Here is a 5900-nt window from a genome sequence, read left to right as displayed (position 1 = left end):
GATGTCCACTATTCTAGTGGGCACCCTGTATCAGTTCAGACAACCCTTATGGTGATGGTTGTAAAGTCAACCTTATAGACCAGCTATCCTAGTGGTAGCATGGACAAAGCAGTCTTAGGCTAAACTCAATAGGGCATGCGAAGCCAGCTGTTTTACCATATGTAACGCCTTTAATACCAAATGAAAGGACACCACACAGGTTATATATATAAAATATATAGGTATTTATTACTAAATTAATCCTCTGAACTCTTTATGAGATCAGAGGCACAAGCACATAACAAGTTACTTAATCAACATACAATAAGTTGCACAAAATACATTAATGCCCATGGGGCACTTCGAACCATATATTAAAATAGTGGTATAAGAACCACGTCACGAACAAAGGATAGGCCTAGGGCCTGGAGAATCGCTGGGGCTACGCTGCACTGCCAAAGGTTAGGGAGCAGGAGGCCCACGGGATGCGCGTGCAGTGTCTTTACACACACGCAAGTTACCATAGATTTATAATGGGAACGAAAGAAATGGAAACTAGTTCTTTTAGGTCACTTCCGGATGGACAAGGAGAAAGCTACTTGAAAGTTAGACACTAGGATAGTAAATACCCACAGGAGCACCGAATTAGTCGCGTTACCTCACCCACAGGAAGCGGGTGCATAGGTGTCAAAGTGTCGGGTTTTGTAGCTGAATCCTATGGAGCCTTAAAGAAAGATGCTGCAGGCGACCAGGAGGGGAGTGTCCGGTTGGATCCAAGGGCGGATCGAGGATGAAGAGTACCTGAAAGCAGAGAGGACAGAGTCTGGGTCACTAACCAGTGACCAGGAAGGAACCAGGAAGGAACCAGGCGATGTCGTGAAGCAATCAGTTGATGTCGTGAAGCTTGTCTCTGCTGCCACGTGGACCAGGAGGTGTCGACGACAACCAGGAGCTGGATAGGGACTGTCCCACGAAGGCTCTCGCTGTCGGCGGTGTCGGCTTCCGGATTGGAGTCAACAAGCCTTGGCAAAGGCAACCCACGCATGAATCGAAGATGGTTTACGGATCAGACCAGCAAGGTCTGATGGGCTTCTCCTTTTCAGGGCAGCAGGGGACAGTCTGGAGCAACCAGACCAGCATTGTAAATTCAAAGGTTTATCGTCACAGACGCCACTAGCCAACGGGCAAGTGACCGGACAGACGCGTCGAGCAGGAAAATGCAGAAGGGCCCCACGCAGAACTCGCGGAGTGTGGAGGGCTGATCTTCGGTGCAGATGGTGCTCGGGGCTGGGGCTTCTCAATCCCCAATGCACAGCTTCGAGGGTGCCTCAGAAGTTGCACGGAAAGCAATTCGCTGGCTTTCCAAGATGGCCGGTCCCAGGTCTCTCATCGCCTCCATGGGTCTCCGCTCTGCTGTGACTGTGGATCGGGCTGTTGGAAGTCTGGAAGTCCAGGTCTTGTCAGGCTCTGTGCTCAGACTCCGGCGGGAGCGTCGACAAAGCAAACCGTTGATCGCTTGATGGTGCCTGCTTGCACAGGGTGGTCACTCCTTGACCACAAGGGAGATTCTTCAGTCTTCTATCTTCAGGTCGAACGTCAAAGGTCCAGAGTTTCGTTTCAAGTTTCAGTCAGGATAAATCTAAAGTCTTGGGACTCAGCTCCTACCTATATACCAAATTTAGGGGCTGGATTACCTGCTAGGTCCCTCCTATGGGTGGGACCAGGGAAGGGGGTGGTTACACTCCTTTCCCTTTGTCCAGTTTCGCGCCAGAGCTGGGGCTGGAGTGCCCCACCACCGGTTTGAACTGGACTATGCATGGGACACCTTGTGTTCCCCAGGCAGTGTCTCATTTCATTCAGCCCTCCCTGCTCCAATACACTATGGCCTGTCTGGGGTGGTGCTAGCACCTCCCAAGACAGGAAACCTATTGTCCAAGCCTCCCTCACTGGAAGGACTCCCAGCAGCAGGAGGTCAGACTTGTGTCTGTGGCAGCAGCATCCATTTTGTGATGCTGAGGCTCTGGTTAACATTAACCGGGATTAGTAGGAACAACATGTCTTCTCCCTCTAGAAGGGTGGAATGCTACCCCCGTCGCCAGAACTGGCGAGGGGGTAGTATTCCAAAGCGTATGACACCTTACACGACATGTTTTGATAAAGGCAAACCAAAGTTAGCATTCAACCGCGAGGATTATAATGCACTTAAGAGTATATGGTATGGCAATATCCTAGAACAGCTATAAGGACATGGTTCCGAAAGCTGCAGACAGGCTCAGCTCATGCTAGAGCCTCATCTCACATAAAACTAAGCACTCTGCCTTCAGGATTGTTAAGGCCTGCCATAGGAGTGACTTGTAGGTGTATATGGGTCTAGATATAAGGTTAGATATAGGAATACTATACCTAAGCAAGGGGAGATTACACGACCTTGCCCCAGCTGAGTGATCAGCCAGTTGTGTCAGTTTGGATGGCCAGCCAGGGGTGGCAAAAGATATGCTGCAGCCCCTGTTAGGCCTTGGGTGAACCTATGCCCTGGGTACCTATGGTACACTGTACAGGAACTCATAAGAGTGACCCAATTCCCAATTGGTGATGTACCTAAAGTACATGGTGTGAATTTAGAGAGAGAACAGCAGGGCTGTGGGTCTGATTAGCAGGCCCACAGCCACATTAAGTCGAAAACCAGTGAAGCAAAAAGTGGGGTGACCATAGGAAAGCAGACCCTACTCTCCTACATAACCCCCTCCCCCCAAATGCAGGGACATTAGACTAACCTTGACCAGTTGTGTCTTCATGTTCTAAGTGGAAGTACCTGGAGAGACCATCTGCATTGCCATGGTCAGTCCCTGGTCTGTGCTCCACTGTAAAGTCCATCCCCTGTAGGAAAATTGACCACCTGAGCCGTTTGGGATTCTCACCCATCATCTGATTTAGCCACAAGAGGGGCTTATGGTCTGTCTGAATTTTGAAGTGAGTGCCAAACAAGTATGGCCTCAACGTCTTCAGGGCCCAAACCACAGCAAAGGCCTCCCTCTCAATGGCTGGTCAGCCTTCTACTAATAAAAGCAATGGGCTGGTCTTGACATCTACATTAAGTTGTGAAAGCACAGCTCCCACCCCCAACTCAGAAGCATCTGTTTGGACAATGAACTCTTTGGAGTAGTCAGGACTCTTCAAGATAGGTGCAGAGCACATGCCCTTCTTCAGGTCATCAAATGCCTTTTGACAGCTTACTGTCCACTGAACCTTTTTGGGCATCTTCTTTGAAGTCAAGTCATTAAGTGGTGTCACAATGGACCCATAATTCTTAACAAACTTTCTGTAGTAACCAGACAGGCCCAAGAAAGCTCTGACCTGTGTCTGGGTGGTTGGAGGAGCCCAGTCCTTGATGGTCTGGATCTTACTCTCCAATGGTTGAACCTGACCCCCACCTACAAGGTGGCCCAGTTACACAACCTTACTCTGCCCTATCTGGCACTTTGTGGCCTTGATAGTTAGGCCTGCCTTCTACAGGGCCTCTAAAACCTTTTTCAGGTGGATCAGGTGATCCTCCCAGGTGGAGCTGAAGACAGCAATATAATCAAGATAAGCTGCACAAAAGTCATCCAACCCAGTGAGGACTTGGTTCACCAACCTTTGGAAAGTGGCAGGTGCATTTGTCAAGCCAAAGGGCATCACCACAAATTGATAATGACCTCCTGGGGTTGAGAAAGCAGTTTTGGCCTTGGCATCCTCAGCTAACCTGATTTGCCAATAGCCAGCTGTCAAATCAAATGTGTTCAGAAACTTGGCAGAAGCCAATCTATCAATGAGCTCATCTGCTCTTGGAATTGGGTGAGCATCTGTCCTAGTGACAACATTGAGACCTATATAGTCCACACAGAACCTCATCTCTCTCTTACCATCTTGGGTGTGAGGTTTTGGTACAGGGACTACTGGGCTGGCCCAGGGGCTCTCTGATGGCTCAATTACTCCCAGCTCCAACATTTTCTGTACCTCAGTCTTTATACAGTCCCTGACATTGTCAGGTTGCCTGTAGATCTTACTCTTCACAGGCAGACTGTCACCAGTGTCCACCTCATGGGTGCACCAGTTAGTCTGACTAGGTGTCAAGGAAAACATATGTCTGAAGGACTGTAGAACTTGTCTGCAGTCCTGTTGCTGCTGGCCAGTGAGGCTGCCAGCTAAGGCCACACCATCAACTGAACCATCATCAGGGTTCTGAGTCAACAGGTCTGGGAGAGGGCCACTCTCTTCTTCCTGTCCCTCATCTGTAGCCATGAGCAAGCCGATGTCTGCCCTGTCAACATATGCTTTGAGTCTGTTGACATGGAGCACCCTGTGGGGGCTCCTGGGGGTTCCAAGGTCCACCAAGTAGGTGACCTCTCCCTTTTTTTCAACAATTGTGTGAGGTCCAGACCATTTGTCCTGGAGTGCTGCTGGGGCCACTTGCTCCAACACCCACACCTTCTGTCCTGGCTGGTACTCAGTCAGCACAGCCTTTTGGTCATGCCAAGCTTTTTGAAGCTCTTGGCTAGCCTCAAGGTTTTTAGAAGCCTTCTTCATATACTCAGCCATCCTGGAGCGGAGACCAAGTACATAGTCCACTATGTCTGGTAACTCCCAACCTTCCTTCACCAGACATAGGGGTCCCCTTACAGGATGCCCAAACAAAAGTTCAAAAGGGCTGTAGCCAACCCCTTTTGTGGGACCTCTCTGTAAGCAAACAGAAGGCAGGGTAGAAGGATGTCCCATCTTCGCCTAAGTTTTTCAGGTAAACCCTTGATCATACCCTTTAGGGTCTTGTTAAATCTTTCAACAAGCCCATTGCACTGTGGATGGTAGGGTGTAGTGAATTTGTAATTAACACCACACTCCTTCCACATTGCAGTCAAGTATCCAGACATGAAGTTTGCACCTCTATCTGAGACAACCTCCTTTGGAAAGCCCACTCTTGAGAAAACTCCCAGGAGGGCTCTTGCCACAACAGGTGCTGTTGTGGTCCTTAGGGGAATAGCTTCTGGATACCTGGTGGCATGATCCACTACCACCAGTATAAATCTGTGCCCGGAGGCTGTTTGGGGATCCATTGGTCCAACAATGTCAATCCCTACTCTTTCAAAGGGTACCCCCACCACAGGTAGTGGTATAAGGGGGGCCTTTGTTGTGCCACCTGATTTGCCACTGGCTTGGCAGGTCACACAGGAGCGACAAAACTCCTTGGCATCTTCTGACATATGGGGCCAGTGAAAGTGAGGGACAAGCCTGTCCCAAGTCTTATTCTGGCCTAAATGTCCTGCTAAGGGAATATCATGGGCTAAGGTAAGAAGGAACCCCCTAAAGGCCTGAGGTATGGCCAACCTCCTGGAAGCACCAGGCTTGGGGTCTCTACCCTCAGAATAAAAGAGTCCTTCATCCCAGTAAACTTTATGGGCACCTGTAGCATTCCCAGCAGCCTCAGAAGCAGCTTGCTGCCTGAGGGGTTCAAGAGAGGGGCAGTCTACCTGTGCCTGCCTCAAGCTGCCCTTGAAGGTCCCCCTGTCCCACGAAACTCAACCTAGTCAGGTTCAAGTTCTTCTAGGACAGTTCCTTCAGGGTTCTCACAATCAGCTTCCTGAGAAGGCTGATCTTCACCTGAGGGCAGGGGGGAAGGCACTGCTTTAACCCTACTGCTCTTTCTCTTGGGTGGTACTTGGTCCATAGTTACAGGATCCAAGACCTGTTCAGTTTGGCACTTTTGGCCTGTGACCTGGTCACAGCAAGGACATGTGCTGATATGCCTAACATCTCTGCATGAGTCCTATACTCCACTTCTGACCATACTGAGGATTCAAGATCATTGCCCAACAGACATTCAACTGGGAGGTCTGCACTTACCACAACTCTTTTGAGGCCAGTTACCCCTCCCCAGGAGAAGTTAA

The sequence above is a fragment of the Lissotriton helveticus genome, chromosome 3_1, assembly GCF_964261635.1.
Source record: "Lissotriton helveticus chromosome 3_1, aLisHel1.1, whole genome shotgun sequence".
Taxonomy (NCBI): Eukaryota; Metazoa; Chordata; class Amphibia; order Caudata; family Salamandridae; genus Lissotriton; species Lissotriton helveticus.
This window is presented reverse-complemented; position numbering follows the sequence as displayed.